Source organism: Lithobates pipiens, unplaced genomic scaffold (assembly GCF_037356315.1).
Source record: "Lithobates pipiens isolate NorthernLeopardFrog02 unplaced genomic scaffold, aLitPip1_a1.2 Scaffold_22, whole genome shotgun sequence".
Taxonomy (NCBI): Eukaryota; Metazoa; Chordata; class Amphibia; order Anura; family Ranidae; genus Lithobates; species Lithobates pipiens.
Genome location: NW_027507784.1, coordinates 13,163,884 through 13,183,888, shown reverse-complemented (window position 1 = coordinate 13,183,888; position 20,005 = coordinate 13,163,884). Strand labels below are relative to the sequence as shown.

The 20,005-nt window shown below is 47.0% G+C and overlaps 1 protein-coding gene across 1 annotated transcript in view; it reads left to right on the top strand.

Moving 5' to 3' along the window:
- Positions 1–13,147: 13,147 nt before the first annotated feature.
- The window catches only part of LOC144000396 (uncharacterized), a 61,908-nt gene continuing 55,050 nt past the window's right edge, over positions 13,148–20,005 (top strand). Inside the window, exon 1 of the mRNA XM_077494205.1 lies at positions 13,148–13,300. The gene's annotated coding sequence lies outside the window, so the exon portion shown is untranslated. The remainder of the gene's footprint in view (positions 13,301–20,005) is intronic.

Sequence of the window (20,005 nt, the reverse complement as noted above, 5' to 3'; positions counted from 1 at the left end):
TAACGAATAATTGTAATTAACGGACATTCTTGTTTTGTCCGATTCTGAATCTCCCAGCGACTACCAATACCCGTCTCTCCCACTCCAATATTAAAAAAAGGTAATTTTCCCAACCCCCACTCAGCAGCAGAAGAAAACCTCTGATTGGTCAACAAAACACCAGTCACGTTTCCATTGTAACAGAATTTGGATCCGAAATTTGTAAACGAAATTTCGTTTGTTCGTACAAAATTCGGAAGCATAGCACTTCGTATTGCGGATCCTCCCGAATGTACGAATTTATGGAAATTCGTACGACACGAATCACACATGTCTATTGCAAAGGGAAAAGCCCAGCGATATGTGATATGATAATATTGGAGGATCTGTAAATGAGGTTTTATTTCTTTTCTCTTCAAAGGTGTCTGTTGAGAGAGGTCTTGATAGATTTGGTAAACTTGCCCGGTATAAAAATTCTTCTTAGAAATCCCCTCCTCCATGTAGCTCTAACAGGCCATAGCTGAGTGGAGGAGATTAGGATATAATGATATACAGTATCTGATAGGCTATAACAATGACTTTGGAGATATTGGCTGCTGTCTCTGTGATTGGGTGTAGCACACTGCCATCTTGTGGCTGATAAGAAATTCACACACTGTGTATCTGTAATGCCATGCGCATTGGTGTGTAGCGGTGACGATCGTTGTGACCGGCGCCCCAACACTCCTTCTCCATGCACCTTCATGACTACATACCACGATGTACATTAACACACTCACCGAACTTGGCGCGTAGCTAATTCTTGGTCCACTGCGGTACTCTGACAGCCCAATCAAATGACTAGGCTGCCTTAATGTACTTGATGTGCTTAATAACATAAGTTAACACACGTGGGCATTAACCACTTGCTTACTGGGCACTTAAACCCCCCTCAGTCCCAGACCAATTTTCAGCTTTCAGCGCTGATGCACTTTGAATGACAATTGCGCGGTCATACAACACTGTACCCAAATGAAATTTTTATAATTTTTTTCCCACAAATAGAGCTTTCTTTTGGTGGTATTTAGTTACAGCTCGGAGTTTTATTTTTTGCTAAACAAACAAAAAAAGATGCAAAAAAAAAAATCATGTTTTAATAGTTTGTTATAAAATTTTGCAAACAGGTCATTTTTCTCCTTCATTGAAGTGCGCTGATTAGGCGGCACTGATAGGCTGCATTGGTGGGCACTGATGGGCTGCATTGGTGGGCACTGATGGGCTGCATTGGTGGGCACTGATAGGCTGCACTGGTGGGCACTGATAGGCTGCACTGGTGGGCACTGATAGGCATAGTTAAGGCGGCACTAATAGGCACAGATAAGGCGGCACCAATGGGCACAGATAAGGCGGCACTGATGGGCAAAGATGGGCACAGATAAGATGGCACGGATGGGTGGCACGGATAAGTGGCACGGATGGGTGGCACAGATGGGCACTGATAGGTACCACTGATAGATGGGACTGATGGGCACTGATAGGTGGCACTGATAGGTGGCTCTGATAGGTGGCACTCCTGGGCACTGATGGGCGGCACTGCTGGGCACTGATGGGCGGCACTGCTGGGCACTGATGGGCAGCACTGGGGTGCAGCACCTTTGAGGCAGATTGTGGGCACTGTGGGTGGCACTGCTGGTTGGCACTGCTGGGTGGCACTGTGGGTGGCACTGTGGGTGGCACTATGGGTGGCACTATGGGCACTGCTGGGTGGCACTGACGGGGGGCACTTACTTTTATTCAGGATGGCACTGCAGGGGGCAGGTGGGCACTGGCAGGGGGCAGGTGGTCGCTTGTATTGCTGGCCGTGATCGGGACTGATGTCCCGATCACGGCCGCCGGTGATCGGCTTTTTTTTTTTCTCCTCGCACTGTCAGCGCGAGGAGGAATAATAGCCGATTACCGGCTCCGTTCTATCACATGATCAGCTGTCATTGGCTGACAGCTGATCACGTGATAAGGGGTCGGGATCGACCCCTTGCACGGATCGGTGATCAGGCGAGTCTCATGGACTCGCCGATCACAGAGCGCAGGCCGCTCGTGCACGGGACGACGTCAATAGACGTAGTCCCGGAAAAGTAGGTCCGCGCTAATGCCGTCATTTGGCAATAGCGCGGATCCCAAGTGGTTAAACACGGAGCCGTGGCCTGCCCTTACTGTCCTCCCTTCCCCAAGTGCTGGCAACAATTGGAACTTAGTTGAATGGTTACAGCAGCTCCCCACTTTGTTTTGAATTTTTGCAAAATTTAACAACGCTGTTGGGGTGGGATGTCCTGCAAGAATTGGGATGGTCCGAGAGGTGACGACCCAAGAACTGAGACTGATCTGAGGTCTGATTGTGCCGGAATGGAGGGTGAACTGAGGACAGAATGTAGGCAGGTGCAGTCTACTTTCTCCACTGTAGGTGGTGCTCTTCTGCATTGGCATCACAGTTGGAGAGGAAGTAAAGGGGGGCATGGTTCCTCTATGGATTCCTGGGTCACTAGGGGAGCTATCCCATTGGATACTGCCACCCCATGTGGCTCTTGTAGTTATCTTGGGTCAGGCAGAGCCTATTTAACCACTTAAGCCCCGGACCGATTTGCAGCCAAAGGACCAAGCCCCTTTTTGCGATTCGGGCACTGCGTCTCTTTAACTGACAATTGCGCGGTCGTGCTATGTGGCTCCCAAACAAAATTGGCGTCCTTTTTCCCCCACAAATAGAGCTTTCTTTTGGTGGTATTTGATCACCCCTGCGGTTTTTATTTTTTGCGCTATAAACAAAAATAGAGCGACAATTTTGAAAAAAATGCAATATTTTTTACTTTTTGCTATAATAAATATCCCCAACCTTTTCCTCAGTTTAGGGCGATACGTATTCTTCTACATATTTTTGGTAAAATAAAAAATCGCAATTAGCGATTATTGATTTAGTTTGCGCAAAAGTTATAGCATTTACAAAATAGGGGATAGTTTTATAGCATTTTTATTAATATATATATTTTTTTACTAGTAATGGCAGCAATCGAGCGATTTTTATTGTGACTGCGACATTATGGCGTACACATCGGACATTTTTGACACATTTTTGGGACCATTGTCATTTATACAGCAATCAGTGCTATTTAAAGTGGTGTTGCCACCAAAAAAATAAAACTACTTAAAATTCGTAAAAAAAAAATCAAGAAAAAATAATTGGCAAAAAAAAATTTTTTTACTCACCTCTAAATACCAGTTGCTAGGGGGTCCCTCGTAGTCTGCCTTCTTCATTGCCCGGGCTGGTGACATCACTTCCCCTCGCGCCGCACATTCACCTGGGACCTGTCATGTGTCCCAGGTGACTGTACGGCGTATCACGGCGCCCTGCGTCGCTCGCGCATGCGCAGTGGGCGGAGCGGGGAGCGAGGGGGGGGCTTCGTTCCCCCGCATCGCTGGACCCTGGGGCAGGTAAGTGTCCGATTATTAAAAGCCAGCAGCTGCAGTATTTGTAGCTGCTGACTTTTAATTTTTTTTTTTTAGGGGGTACCCCACTTTAAATGCACTGATTCCTGTGTAAATGACACTGGCAGTGAAGGAGTTAACCACTAGGGGGCAGTGTAGGGGTTATGTATGACGTTATGTGTTTTTTTTTTAAATTGTAGGGGGCGTGGCCTGACATGTGACGTCACTGATCGTCTTTCCCTATAAAAGGGAAGAGACGATCGGTGACAGCCACAGTAGGAAGCACAGGGAGAGGTTTGTTTACACAGTGTTACTGCCACCACACCATGCTGAACCCCATCTATATGAGGGTGGAGGAATTGGGGGGATCTGAGGTGTGGGCACCTGAGGTCTGACGTTTCAGATAATGTGGTGATCTGGGGTGTGAAGGTGCAGGGATTTGGTATGATTTGACGTCTATGGTGCCGTATTGTACACTGGCATGCCAGCTGTGTAATTCTCATACATTGAAATTTAGCCCCCCCCACCCCGGAATTCCTCTAAACAGTTTTGAATGTCCAGTAAAGGGGAAGGATCGGCAATTACATGACCTCTATGACAGTAATCCAGCGAATGCAGATCCATCCCGCTGCCAATGGGTACTTGATCAGAAGCAGGTCTTGCCAGCTACTGATCTTTAGTCTGGGCAGAGAGCTGTCTGTGACAGGAAGTGTGCAGATGAGGCTGCACTGATATGCACTGATGAGGCTGTATTGATGTGTGCTAATGAGGCTGCTTTGATGGGCATTGATGGGCACTGATGAGGCAGCCCTGATGAGGCTGCTTTGATGGGCACTGATGAGGCTGCACCGATGTGTGCTGATGAGGCTGCATTGATGGGCACTGATGAGGCTGCTTTGATGGGCACTGATGAGGCTGCTTTGATGGGCACTGATGAGGCAGCACTGATGTGTGCTGATGAGGCTGCATTGATGGGCACTGATGAGGCTGCTTTGATGGGCACTGATGAGGCAGCACTGATGTGTGCTGATGAGGCTGCTTTGATGGGTACTGATGAGGCAGCACTGATAAACTGCACTGATGAGGCAGCACTGATAAACTGCACTGATGAGGCTGCGCTGATTATCAGGGCACTCTGTAGCACTGTGCATTATAAACTGACCCTCTTTCCATCATATGTGGTTTCTGTGTGAGGGAAGGAAAGCTGTTAACCGGCAAAGACCTATTGTGTTTGCATCTGCAATCGCTTGTGATTGGCTGTGATTGGCCATTTACTCTGATCTGTGATGCGGTCAGAGAATATTCCCGATGAGCACCAGAGGGTGTAAGGGAGGCACGCACATGGGCAGGGCCATCTTTAATATTGATTGGACCCTGGGCAAAAATTGTCTTGCCCCCCCTGTGCAAGTTCACTCTCTGCCTACTACAGCATTTCATTACTGCTTACTGACTGGTTGCTAGAGGTTACAGCACACATTACGGCTCACTGATTAGTTGCTAGAGGTTACAGCACGTCATCTCCTCACTGCAGCGGAGCATGATATACATATGAATGCCGCCTTTATTTACATATCAATGCTGCCGGCCGCAGCTATTTGCTTAGTATTGCCGCTGCTATTTACTTAGTAATGCCCGTTATTTACATGTAAACACAGGGTCTGCAGGTGAGTTATCTGTACACAACACTAGGGCTGAGCTGGGCAGCATTAGTAGCAGCACTTCACACTGAGCTATCGGGACACAGCACGGGACTAAAACCTCAAGGGACAAGGCAATTTAAACCAGGGAGAGTTGGCAAGTATGAGGCAGCTGTTTTGGGCCCCACAATAATGAAAGGGCCCAGGGCAGCTGCCCCTTTTGCCCTGCCTTAAAGACGGCCCTGCACATGAGAGGATGTCCAGGGATGACTTCGCAGAACTAGATACCGCAAGACCGTATATTGGGCATAGTGGGAAGTGGTTATATCTGAACTCCGGGATGAGTAAATATTTGTCTAAATACAAGTGTTATGCGTATTCCTCCATGAATCCTGGTGGGTTTTTGTGTATTTCAACCAGATCTGTGCAGTAATCCAGTGCGAGACTTCCTGTAATAAAGACCGCCCACTGCTGCCCTCTCTCCTTGTGCAGGGTGGCTGGTCTTGTCTCCGCCCCCTCCTCCTGCAGTTTCCTGCTGGTGGGAGGGGCCTGCCGAGTCCCCTCCACAGCTCCCCTCCCTGCACAGGGTGTGTACATCACTGTGATGATGTCACTGCTACTTTTACAGGATAATAGCTAGGCTTGCAAAAGCATTTGGTGCACACAGACGGGTGGGTCACATGAATTGAGAATAAAAAATAAGGTCAAGCACAGATGGTATATATATAGCATGGCGTAGATGTATTTGAAAACATGTGATTAATGGGGTGTGTTAGAAGTTCTTGAATTGACTGTAAAAGTGATCAGTATTAGAAATCGCCTCCTCAATGTAGAGCTATCAGACCATAGCTGAGTGGAGGAGATCAGGATATAATGATATACAGTATCTGATAGGATGTAAAAATTACTTTGGAGATATTGGCTGCCGTCTCTGTGATCGGGTGTAGCACACTGCCATCTTGTGGCTGATAAGAAATTCACACACTGTGTATCTGTAATGCCATGTCTATTGGTGTGTAGCGGTGACAATCATCATGAACGGCGTCCCAACACTTCTTCTCAATGCCCCTGCATGGCTACATACCACGATGCAGATTAACACACTCACCGAACTTGATTCACAGCTAATTCTTGGTCCACTGCGGTATTTTATCAGCCCATTCAAATGACTAGGCTGCCTTAATGTACTTGATGTGCTTAAAAACATATGTTAACCACTAGCTGACCAGCCGCCATCATTATGTTACATTATAGTTCTACTTTTAAGGCAGTTCTGAAGGAAAAAGGGGGTCCAACCCGGTACTATAGCAAGGTGTACCTAATACAGTGGCCGGTGAGTGTACATATTAATATAAAATACAAAATAAATCGCCCAAATAGGAAACATAAGTGGAATACAAAGACACTGAATTTCAAAAGAGCCAACTTCCATAAACTACAAACCTTGCTAGAAGATATAAATTAGGATAAAATCTTAGGAACAAAGCACATGGAGGACAGATTGGTTTGCTTTAAGAGCATATTAAATAAGGGCATAAAAAAATGGGAAAGGGGGGTGGGGGTGGGGGGTTTGGCAGCTAATTATAGATAATGAGAATATAAACTTGGATAAAGCATTAGAATTATTAATTCTAATGCTTTATCCAATGTCTATTCTCTCATTATCTATAATTAGCTGCCACCTTTCCCATTTTTTATGCTCATATTGGGGTGAGCAGCACATGTATCTCTCCTTAGTGTGTCTTCCCTTTGCTATTAAATAAGGGCATTAGCCAGTGCATCCCAATGGGTAATACATTTAAAAGAGCCTGGGTGGCTTAACTCCAATGTAAAAAAGGCATATAAAAGCAAAGGATCATCATCAGCATTCAGACTTTACAAAGAATGCAATAAGAAATGTAAGGATGCAATTAAAGAGGCTAAGATAGAACACGAAAGAGATATAGCAGAGCAGACAGTTGTGGTGCCGGAGCACTCTTACGGGCCCCGGCTCGGTTGGTAAGACTCTCGTGTTATGATCCATGTACTATTCTGCTTATTTTCCTCTCCCCTCCCCTTCCCCCTTTTTCCTGATGATTTTCATATATGTACATATATTCTTTTCCATTTCTCACTCTTTCATAGATGTGTGTATTTCCTGAGGAAGCTGGAAAAGCGAAACTAGTCGAAATACCTCACCGTCTCTACTAGCCATTGATTTTGTATATGATTTGTGTTTTAACTAATTTTCTAATAAATGTATAAAATAATTTTAATACTGATGTTTCATTACAATTACATTACTGTTCTTGCACCGTAATAGTCCGCTTGCTCTCTTTGTTTTGGTATTTCTCCGGCTGGGGACCGGAGTTACCATTAGTTGTTTCATAGCAGAAGAGAGCAAAAAAATAAAATCACAAGAAATTCTTCAAGTATATAAACAGTAAAAGAGGGAGGGCAGACCATATTGGCCCCATAAAGAATGAGGAAGGACATCTGGTTACAAAGGATGGGGAGATGCCGAAGGTATTGAATTTATTCTTCTCCTTGGTCTTCACGAGGGAATCGGGGGGGGAGGGGCTTCAGTAACCAAAACTGCAGTGTTTATCCTCATGGCACATCACAGGAAGCACCTCCATGGTTAACAGGGAACAGAATTAGAATTATACTCTGGAAACTTAACATTAATAAATCACCGGGGCCAGATGGCTTGCACCCCGAGGGTACTTAGGGAACTCAGTCAGGTAATTGCCAGACCATTGTTCCTAATTTTTACTGACAGTCTACTGACTGGAATGGTACCAGCTGATTGGAGAAAAGCCAATGTAGCACCAATATTTAAAAAGGGCCCAAAATACACCCCTGGGAATTACAGACCAGTTAGCCTAACATCAATAGTATGTAAACTCTTGGAGGGAATGATAAGGGACTATATACAAGATTTTAGTAATGAGAACAGTATCATTAGCAGTAATCAGCATGGATTCATGAAGAATCGTTCTTGTCAAACCAATCTACTAACCTTCTATGAGGAGTTGAGTTGCCATCTAGATAAAGGAAGGCCCGTAGACGTGGTGTATCTAGATAAAGGAAGGCTCGTAGATGTGGTGTATCTAGATAAAGGAAGGCCCGTAGACGTGGCGTATCTGGATAAAGGAAGGCCCTTAAATGTGATGTTTCTGGATAAAGGAAGGCCCGTAGATGTGGTGTATCTAGATAAAGGAAGGCCCGTAGATGTGTATCTAGATAAAGGAAGGCCCGTAGACATGGTGTATCTAGATAAAGGAAGGCCCGTAGACGTGGTGTATCTGGATAAAGGAAGGCCCGTAGACGTGATGTATCTAGATAAAGGAAGGCCCCTAGACATGGTGTATCTGGATAAAGGAAGGCCCGTAGACGTGGTGTATCTGGATAAAGGAAGGTCCGTAGATGTGGTGTATCTAGATAAAGGAAGGCACGTAGATGTGGTGTATCTAGATAAAGGAAGGCCCGTAGACGTGGTGTATCTGGATAAAGGAAGGCCCGTAGATGTGGTGTATCTAGATAATGGAAGGCCCGTAGATGTGGTGTATCTAGATAAAGGAAGGCCCGTAGATGTGGTGTATCTAGATAAAGGAAGGCCCGTAGACGTGGTGTATCTAGATAAAGGAAGGCCCGTAGACGTGGTGTATCTAGATAAAGGAAGGCTCGTAGACGTGGTGTATCTAGATAAAGGAAGGCCCGTAGACGTGGTGTATCTAGATAAAGGAAGGGCGCGTAGACGTGGTGTATCTGGATAAAGTAAGGCCCGTAGATGTGATGTATCTAGATAAAGGAAGGCCCGTAGACGTGGTGTATCTAGATAAAGGAAGGCCCGTAGACGTGGTGTATCTAGATAAAGTAAGGCCCGTAGACGTGGTTTATCTGGATTTTGCAAAAACATTTGACACAGTGCCCCATAAATGTTTACTGTACAAAATAAGGCCTGTTGGCATGGACCATAGGGTGAGTACATGGATTGATAACTGGCTACAAGGGCGAGTTCAGAGGGTGGTGATAAATGGGGAGTACTCGGAATGGTTGGGGGTGGGTATTGGGGTCCCCCAGGGTTCTGTGCTGGGACCAATCCTGTTTAATTTGTTCATAAATGACCTGGAGGATGGGGATGGGGGAAACAGTTCAATCTCTGTATTTGCGGACGATACTAAGCTAAGCAGGGCAATAACTTCTCCGCAGGATGTGGAAACCTTGCAAGAAGATCTGAACAAATGAATGGGGGGAGGGGCAACTACATGGCAAATGAGGTTCATTGTAGAAAAATGTAAAATAATGCATTTGGGTGGCAAAAATCTGAATGCAATCTATAGACTGGGGGGAGAACCTCTGGGGGGATCTAGGATGGAGAAGGACCTGGGGGTCCTAGTAGATGATGGGCTCAGCAATGCCAAGCTGCTGCTAACAAAGCAAACTGAATATTGGCATTAAAAAGGGGATCAACTCCAGAGATAGAACAGTAATTCTCCCCTCTACAAGACTCTGGTCCGGCCGCACCTGGAGTATACTGTCCAGTTCTGGGCACCAGTCCTCAGGAAGGATGTACTGGAAATGGAGCGACTACAAAGAAGGGCAACAAAGCTGATAAAGGGTCTGGAGGATATTAGTTATGAGGAAAGGTTGTGAGCTCTAAACTTATTCTCTCTGGAGAAGAGACGCTTGAGAGGGGATATGATTTCATTATATAAATACCGGACTGGTGACCCCACAATATATAAATACTGGACTGGTGACCCCACAATATATAAATACCAGACTGGTGACCCCACAATATATAAATACCGGACTGGTGACCCCACAATATATAAATACTGGACTGGTGACCCCCACAATATATAAATACTGGACTGGTGACCCCACAATATATAAATACTGGACTGGTGACCCCACAATATATAAATACCAGACTGGTGACCCCACAATATATAAATACTGGACCGGTGACCCCACAATATATAAATACCGGACTGGTGACCCCACAATAGGGAGAAAACTTTTTTGCAGAAGGGAGTTTATCAAGACTCGTGGCCATTAAAATTAGAAGAAAATGTTTAACCTTAAACTACGTAGAGGGTTCTTTACTGTAAGAGCAGCAAGGATGTGGAATTCCCTTCCACAGGCGGTGGTCTCAGCGGGGGGGGGGGGGGCATTGATAGTTTCAAGAAGCTATTAGATAAGCACCTGAACAACGGCAACATACAGGGATATACAATGTAATACTGACATATAATCACACACATAGGTTGGACTTGATGGACTTGTGTCTTTTTTTTAACCTCTCCTACTATGTAAATATATTAACCACTTAAGGACCAGACCTATTTTTCAAACTTGTTGTTTACAAGTTATATATATTACTAGAATCCACAAACATTATATATATATATATATATATATATATATATATATATATTTTTTTTTTTCCAGACACCCTAGAGAATAAAATGGCGGTCGTTGCAATACTTTCTGTCACACCGTATTTGCGTAGTGGTTGAGAAAAAAAAATAAACAAACAGTAAACGTAAACCATTTTTTTTTATATTGTGAAAGATAATGTTATGCTGAGTAAATTGATACCCAACATGAAAATTGCGCCCGGAATGGTGACGAAGCTTGACCCTTAAAAATCTCCATAGGTGACATTTAAAAATTTCGATAGGTTACCAGTTTGGAGTTTGGAGACCAGAGGAGGTCTAGGGCTAGAATTATTGCTCTCGCTCTACTGATCACGGAAATACCTCACATGTGTGGTTTGAACACCGTTTACATACGTGGGAGCGACTTAGGTATGCGTTCACTTCTGTGCGCTTTAAAAAAAAATTTTTTTCCTTATTTATTTTACTTTTTATTTTTACACTGTCCCTTCCAAAAAAAAAATGTTTTGGATCACTTTTATTCCTATTACAAGAAATGTAAACATCTCTTGTAATAGAAAAGCATGACGGGACCTCTTTAACCACTTGCTTACTGGGCACTTAAACCCCCCTCCTATCCAGACCCATTTTCAGCTTTCAGCGCTGATGCACTTTGAATGACAATTGCGCGGTCATACAACACTGTACCAAAATCACATTTTTATAATTTTTCCCCCCCAAATAGAGCTTTCTTTTGGTGGTATTTGATGACCTCTGCGGTTTTTAAAAAAAAAAGTAAAAAGACCGAATAAAAAAAATAAAAAAAAATTATTTTATTTTTATTTTATAACGGGTAATTTTTGTCTGTTAATGATGTACGCTGATGAGGCGGCACTGATGGGCACCGATGGACACTGATGGGTGGTAGTGATGGGCACTGATCGGTTACACTGATAGGCAGCACTTCCAGGTGGCACTGATTGGCACTACTGGTGGGCATTGATAGGTGGCACTGATGGGCATTGATAGGTGGCACTTGTGGGCATCGATAGGTGGCACTTGTGGGCACTGTTAGACTCTATAAATGAGGCATAATTGCCTCTTCCTTTTCGGGACCGATGTCCCTTTAAGATAAGCCGGTGATCAGCTTTTTTTTTTCTCCTCCGCTGTCAGCGTGAGGAGAAAACAAAAAACAAAAAACGATCACCGAGCTTTTGTTTTGATCATGTGATCAGCTGTCATTGGCTGACAGCTGATCACATGGTAAGGGGCCAGGACCGGCCCCCTTACTCGGATCGGTGATCACCCGAGTCTCAGTGACTCGCTGATCATGGCGCGCGCAGCGAGCGTGCACAGGGGAGGCCGCCATATGACAGCCTCCTGGGAATTCACATCCGCGCTGTGCCCGTCATTCGGCCATAGCGCGGATCTCAGGTGGTTAATGTGAGATCTGGGGGGGTCAAAAAGACCTCAGATCTCACATTTACACTTAAAGTGGGAGTCCGCCATTTTTTTGTTTTTTTTTAAAGCCAAATACTGCAGCTGCTGACTTTTAAAATAATGACACTTACCCGCCCAGCGAACCCGCGATGTCGGCACCCGAAGCCGATCTCTCGATCGTCTCTCGGGTGCTGCCGCCGCCATCTTGGCTATGGGAATCAGGAAGTGGAGCCTTGCGGCTTCATTTCCCAGGTTCCCTACTGCGCATGCGAGAGTCGCTCTGCGCAATAAGGATGGTTCCCGCTGTCTCTGGGATCCGTGTGTTTCCCAGCAGACAGCGGGGGACTTTCGGAAAGGGGCGTAGATTCTGCGGAAAGGGGCGTATATTCTGCAGATATCTATGCCGGAAGTGGGTGCAGAAACCAGTACTGTACAGGTACCTGCACCCCCCCTCCCCCCTGAAAGGTGCCAATTGTGGCACCGGAAGGGGGGGGGGGTTCCAATGAGCGGAAGCTCCACTTTAGGGTGGACCTCCGCTTTAAATGCAATACAAAAAAAAAAGTTTTTTTTTTTTTTTTTTAATAAAAAATAAATAAAATTCCCTTTAAGGCCGTTGGGTGGAAAGTATTGCAACGACCGCCATTTTATTCTCTAGGGTGTTAAAAAAATTTTTTTAGAATGTTTGGGGGTTCCAAGTAATTTTCTAGCAAGAAAAACAGTTTTTAACTTGTAACACATCATTTTAGGGCGGCACAGCTGTGTAGTGTTTAGCACTCTTGCCTAGCAGTAAAAACAGGGTTGCTGGTTCGACACTACCTGCCTGGCATTTGCATGTTCTCCCTGTGTCTGCGTGGGTTTCCTCCGGGTACTCCAGTTTCCTCCCACACTGCAAAGACATGTAGGTAGGTTAATTGGTTTCTGTACAAAATTGGCCCTAGTATATGAATGGGGACCTTGGATTGTGGGCTCCCTGAGGGTAGGGACTGATGTGAGTGTGCAATGTACAGGGATAGGGACAATTGTAGACACTCACTCAGGTTGAACTAGATGAACTGGATGGACTGGTGTCTTTAATCAACCTTACTAACTACGTAACTATCATAAAAAAAAAAGAGTCTCGGTCCTTTTAAGTATTGACAGAGGTATTGCCAAATAAACAGACCTGTAGCAAAAATTTAAAAAAAAATTGCTCTGGTCCATAGGGGGTGTTAAGGTGTGAGAGTCGAAGGGGTTAAGCTGTACTTCGGCATTAAACTGATGTGAGCAAACACATACCTGTCCCCACCCATTGCTGATTGTTCTCATACAGAATGGAACAGACCGTGTCAATAGGAGGTGACTTCTCATCTGAAAAATCACCAAACTTCCGGATCACGGGTGAAATTCTACCAACGGAGACCCTCAGCCTCCTCCCACCGTTACAAGGTAATATTGACCAGAATCTCACTACTCAACGAGTACAGAGGGGAGGGTGGAACATATGGTCCTAACACAGGATAGTCCTTATTATACCATGTCTGGAATTTGTTCTCTGCAAGGAGAAGAAAGATTTTGTGCTACATATGAAGCAACATAGGGAGGTCCGGGAGATTTTTTTACTCGCCAACGGCTCTAAGCCCTTGTAGACACGGTCGGACATTCCGACAACCAAATCCGTCAGATACACACGGTCGGACAAAGTTGTCATAAAATCAGAACGTGATGGCGTTATTTCGTTACGACGGGACTGCGTTCAGGCTAGTAGCCAATAGCTTTGATGTAGGAATTTGATCTGAGCATGCATGGCACTTTGTCCGCTCGGAATTCTCTACACATGATTGGACAAGGTCCGATCGGATCATGTTTGCCAGAAAATTTTACCGACAAGTTGGAAAACTTGGTCCGTTGGATACTCCGACGGAAACAGTCCGATGAAGACCACACACACAGTCGGATTATCCGACAAAATGGTCCGATCGGACACAATCCGTCGGAATCTCCGACCGCGTGTTCAAGGGCTAAGAGCTGTCAAACACCCAACGAGGGGCCCATCCTCCACTCATAATGTTACTTTATTTCCCATTGACCCCTTGTCGTGTACCTGTATGCAGAGCCCGAGGTGGCGAAGGTGGCCTCCTGCACAATTCCTGTCTGGATGTTGAGACAGGGATTGCAGGTGTGAAGGTAAGGCACAAGTACCAAGGTGTAGAGCAGCCTTCCTCAGCCTTTGCAATGCAGAGGAACCCTTGAAATAACTTTCCAGTCTCAGGGAAACCCTGCTAAGAATTACCGTGTTTATCGGCGTATAACACGCAAACCCTGAAAATAGGGGGCAAATCACTGGGAGCGTGTTATACGCCGATAGCGTGCCTAGGAGGGGAATTAGGGGGACGAGCTCCGCCGGAATTCATGAGCCGCCATCTCCTCTCCACTCGGCTCTCACGCCACACACACAGTCCCACCTCTTCCACCGGCATTGGACCAGTGTGATGTCTATCAAAGGAGCTGGTCCAATGCCGATGGCAGAGGCGGGACTGTGTCTGTGACTGCCAAGTATACAGGAGATGACGGCTTGGTGATTTCCTGCATTGAAAGATGGTGAGGCTTAATCAGGAAGCTGCATTGATGGGGGAGATGGGCGCAGATCAGGTTGCAGATGGGTGCAGATCAGGGTGCAGATGGGCGCAGATCAGGCTGCAGATGGGCACAGATCAGGCTGCAGATGGGCACAGATCGGGCTGCACTAAATCTGCAGATGGGCGCAGATCAGGCTGAAGATGGGCACAGATCAGGCTGCACTGAATCTTCAGATGGGCGCAGATCAGGCTGAAGATGGGCATAGATCAGGCTGCAGATGGGCACAGATCAGGCTGCACTGAAGCTGCAGATGGGTACAGATCAGGCTGCAGATGGGCACAGATCAGGCTGCACTGAATCTTCAGATGGGCGCAGATCAGGCTGAAGATGGGCATAGATCAGGCTGCAGATGGGCACAGATCAGGCTGCACTGAAGCTGGAGATGGGCACAGATCAAGCTGCAGATGGGTACAGATCAGGCTGCAGATGGGCACAGATCAGGCTGCACTGAAGCTACAGATGAGCGCAGATAAGGCTGAAGATGGGCACAGCTAAGGCTGCAGATGGGTATAGATTAGGCTGCAGATGGGTACAGATCAGGCTGCCCAACTGAAGCTTTAGATGGGCACAGATCAGGCTGCAGATGGGCAAGGATCAGGCTGCAGATGGGCATAGTTTAGGCTGCAGATGGGCACAGATCAGGCTGCAGATGGGCACAGATCAGGATGCACTGAAGCTGCAGATGGGCACAGATCAGGCTGCACTGAAGCTGCAGATGGGCACAGATCAGGCTGCAGATGGGCACAGATCAGGCTGCACTGAGGCTGCAGATGGGTGCAGATCAGGCTGAAGATGGGCACAGATCAGGCTGCACTAAAGCTGCAGATGAGCACAGACCAGCCTGCACTGAAGCTGCAGATGGGCACAGATCAAGCTGCAGATGGGCACAGATCAGGCTGCACTGAAGCTGCAGAAGGGCACAGATCAGGCAGCAGATGGGTATAGATTAGGCTGCAGATGGGCACAGATCAGGCAGCACTGAAGCTGCAGATGGGCACAGATCAGGCTGCACTGAAGTTGCAGATGGGCATATATCAGGCTGCAGCTGGGCATAGATCAGGCTGCACTAAAGCTGCAGATGGGCACAGATCAGGCTGCAGCTGGGCATAGATCAGGCTGCACTAAAGCTGCAGATGGGCACAGATCAGGCTGCAGATGGGCGTAGATCAGGCTGCAGATGGGCACAGATCAGGCTGCATTGATGCTCACTGACCATTATTTTGCTTCAAAGTGGTTTATTTATTTATTTAAAAAAAATATATACTTTCTTCTTAAATCGGGGTGTGTGTTATACGCTTATAAATATGGTACTTTATCTACAACTCATGATACATTAGTGTGATGTCAGTGGGAAGAATGGTCCTTACACTTGTGGTCATTGGGAAGAATTACCCCCTTACAGATAACTAAACAGATCAATTGTATCAGTGGGAACTTATCTGAGAGGCAGAAATTGCTCTTTGGTCAAGGAACCCCCAGCAACCTCCGTAGGGTTCCATGGGACCCTGGTTGAGAAACCCTGTAGACACTGTCTGTGACCAGAAACTTGGGAGCATTAATATCTGATGAGCACTGGCACAGCTGGTGAGGCACTGTGGAAACACCAAGTCCTGTTGATGGTGGAGTCAGATCTAGGGTTTCTACCTGTCCAGGATTCACCCAGACAGTCCGGGTTTTAAATCATGTGTCTAGGTTTCAGTCTGCCTGAGACCCGGACACATTATTCAGACCGAGAACGAATTGCACATGTCTAATAGTTACTACTCTCCTTGGGGCACCCAAAGTTGTCCCAGGTCTTTTATAATCCTATAGTGTATACTACAGGAAATAAAAAATGGCCCTGTGCCGCTAAGGTGTTTGGGTTTGGCTTGGAGAAAAGGTGGCAACCCTAGTCAGATCCCACTGATACCTGGTTAAATAACAGCCAAGTGGAAGGACCAAGATCAAAGTCTGAAAGGGGTAGAAGCCAAGTGGAAAGACACCAGGATGTAACCAGGATCAGAGTCTGGAAGGGGTAGAAGCAAAGTGGAAGGACACCAGGATGTAACCAGGATCAGAGTCTGGAAGGGGTAGAAGCCAAGTGGAAGGACACCAGGATGTAACCAGGATCAGAGTCTGGAAGGGGTAGAAGCCAAGTGGAAGGACACCAGGATGTAACCAGGATCAGAGTCTGGAAGGGGTAGAAGCCAAGTGGAAGGACACCAGGATGTAACCAGGATCAGAGTCTGGAAGGGGTAGAAGCCAAGTGGAAGGACACCAGGATGTAACCAGGATCAGAGTCTGGAAGGGGTAGAAGCTAAGTGGAAGGACACCAGGATGTAACCAGGATCAGAGTCTGGAAGGGGTAGAAGCCAAGTGGAAGGACACCAGGATGTAACCAGGATCAGAGTCTGGAAGGGGTAGAAGCCAAATGGAAGGACACCAGCATGTAACCAGGATCAGAGTCTGGAAGGGGTAGAAGCCAAATGGAAGGACACCAGCATGTAACCAGGATCAGAGTCTGGAAGGGGTAGAAGCTAAGTGGAAGGACACCAGGATGTAACCAGGATAAGAGTCTGGAAGGGATAGAAGCCAAGTGGAAGGACACCAGGATGTAACCAGGATCAGAGTCTGGAAGGGGTAGAAGCAAAGTGGAAGGATACCAGGATGTAACCAGGATCAGAGTCTGGAAGGGGTAGAAGCAAAGTGGAAGGACACCAGGATGTAACCAGGATCAGAGTCTGGAAGGGGTAGAAGCCAAGTGGAAGGACACCAGGATGTAACCAGGATCACAGTCTGGAAGGGGTAGAAGCCAAGTGGAAGGCCACCAGGATGTAACCAGGATCAGAGTCTGGAAGGGGTAGAAGCCAAGTGGAAGGACACCAGGATGTAACCAGGATCAGAGTCTGGAAGGGGTAGAAGCCAAATGGAAGGACACCAGCATGTAACCAGGATCAGAGTCTGGAAGGGGTAGAAGCCAAATGGAAGGACACCAGCATGTAACCAGGATCAGAGTCTGGAAGGGGTAGAAGCTAAGTGGAAGGACACCAGGATGTAACCAGGATAAGAGTCTGGAAGGGATAGAAGCCAAGTGGAAGGACACCAGGATGTAACCAGGATCAGAGTCTGGAAGGGGTAGAAGCAAAGTGGAAGGACACCAGGATGTAACCAGGATCAGAGTCTGGAAGGGGTAGAAGCAAAGTGGAAGGACACCAGGATGTAACCAGGATCAGAGTCTGGAAGGGGTAGAAGCCAAGTGGAAGGACACCAGCATGTAACCAGGATCAGAGTCTGGAAGGGGTAGAAGCCAAGTGGAAGGACACCAGGATGTAACCAGGATCAGAGTCTGGAAGGGGTAGAAGCCAAGTGGAAGGCCACCAGGATGTAACCAGGATAAGAGTCTGGAAGGGGTAGAAGCCAAGTGGAAGGACACCAGGATGTAACCAGGATCAGAGTCTGGAAGGGGTAGAAGCCAAATGGAAGGACACCAGCATGTAACCAGGATCAGAGTCTGGAAGGGGTAGAAGCTAAGTGGAAGGACACCAGGATGTAACCAGGATAAGAGTCTGGAAGGGATAGAAGCCAAGTGGAAGGACACCAGGATGTAACCAGGATCAGAGTCTGGAAGGGGTAGAAGCAAAGTGGAAGGACACCAGGATGTAACCAGGATCAGAGTCTGGAAGGGGTAGAAGCCAAGTGGAAGGACACCAGGATGTAACCAGGATCACAGTCTGGAAGGGGTAGAAGCCAAGTGGAAGGACACCAGGATGTAACCAGGATCAGAGTCTGGAAGGGGTAGAAGCTAAGTGGAAGGACACCAGGATGTAACCAGGATCAGAGTCTGGAAGGGGTAGAAGCCAAGTGGAAGGACACCAGGATGTAACCAGGATCACAGTCTGGAAGGGGTAGAAGCCAAGTGGAAGGCCACCAGGATGTAACCAGGATAAGAGTCTGGAAGGGGTAGAAGCCAAGTGGAAGGACACCAGGATGTAACCAGGATCAGAGTCTGGAAGGGGTAGAAGCCAAGTGGAAGGACACCAGGATGTAACCAGGATCAAAGTCTGGAAGGGGGAGAAGCCAAGTGGAAGGCCACCAGGATGTAACCAGGATAAGAGTCTGGAAGGGGTAGAAGCCAAGTGGAAGGACACCAGGATGTAACCAGGATCAGAGTCTGGAAGGGGTAGAAGCAAAGTGGAAGGACACCAGGATGTAACCAGGATCAGAGTCTGGAAGGGGTAGAAGCAAAGTGGAAGGACACCAGGATGTAACCAGGATCAGAGTCTGGAAGGGGTAGAAGCCAAGTGGAAGGACACCAGGATGTAACCAGGATCACAGTCTGGAAGGGGTAGAAGCCAAGTGGAAGGCCACCAGGATGTAACCAGGATAAGAGTCTGGAAGGGGTAGAAGCCAAGTGGAAGGACACCAGGATGTAACCAGGATCAGAGTCTGGAAGGGGTAGAAGCCAAATGGAAGGACACCAGCATGTAACCAGGATCAGAGTCTGGAAGGGGTAGAAGCTAAGTGGAAGGACACCAGGATGTAACCAGGATAAGAGTCTGGAAGGGATAGAAGCCAAGTGGAAGGACACCAGGATGTAACCAGGATAAGAGTCTGGAAGGGGTAGAAGCAAAGTGGAAGGACACCAGGATGTAACCAGGATCAGAGTCTGGAAGGGGTAGAAGCAAAGTGGAAGGACACCAGGATGTAACCAGGATCAGAGTCTGGAAGGGGTAGAAGCCAAGTGGAAGGACACCAGGATGTAACCAGGATCAGAGTCTGGAAGGGGTAGAAGCCAAGTGGAAGGACACCAGGATGTAACCAGGATCAGAGTCTGGAAGGGGTAGAAGCTAAGTGGAAGGACACCAGGATGTAACCAGGATCAGAGTCTGGAAGGGGTAGAAGCCAAGTAGAAGGACACCAGGATGTAACCAGGATCACAGTCTGGAAGGGGTAGAAGCCAAGTGGAAGGCCACCAGGATGTAACCAGGATAAGAGTCTGGAAGGGGTAGAAGCCAAGTGGAAGGACACCAGGATGTAACCAGGATCAGAGTCTGGAAGGGGTAGAAGCCAAGTGGAAGGACACCAGGATGTAACCAGGATCAAAGTCTGGAAGGGGTAGAAGCCAAGTGGAAGGACACCAGGATGTAACCAGGATCAGAGTCTGGAAGGGGTAGAAGCCAAATGGAAGGACACCAGCATGTAACCAGGATCAGAGTCTGGAAGGGGTAGAAGCCAAATGGAAGGACACCAGCATGTAACCAGGATAAGAGTCTGGAAGGGGTAGAAGCTAAGTGGAAGGACACCAGGATGTAACCAGGATAAGAGTCTAGAAGGGATAGAAGCCAATTGGAAGCACACCAGGATGTAACCAGAATCAGAGTCTGGAAGGGGTAGAAGTTCAAGTTAGTAACAATCAGGCAGCAAGGTACAGAGTCACTAGGCAGAAGTGTGGTCAGCAGACCAAGCTGGGGTTGGTGATGGTACAAACGTCACCACCACCACCAACCCCAGCTTGATGGTGGTGGTGGCGGTGTT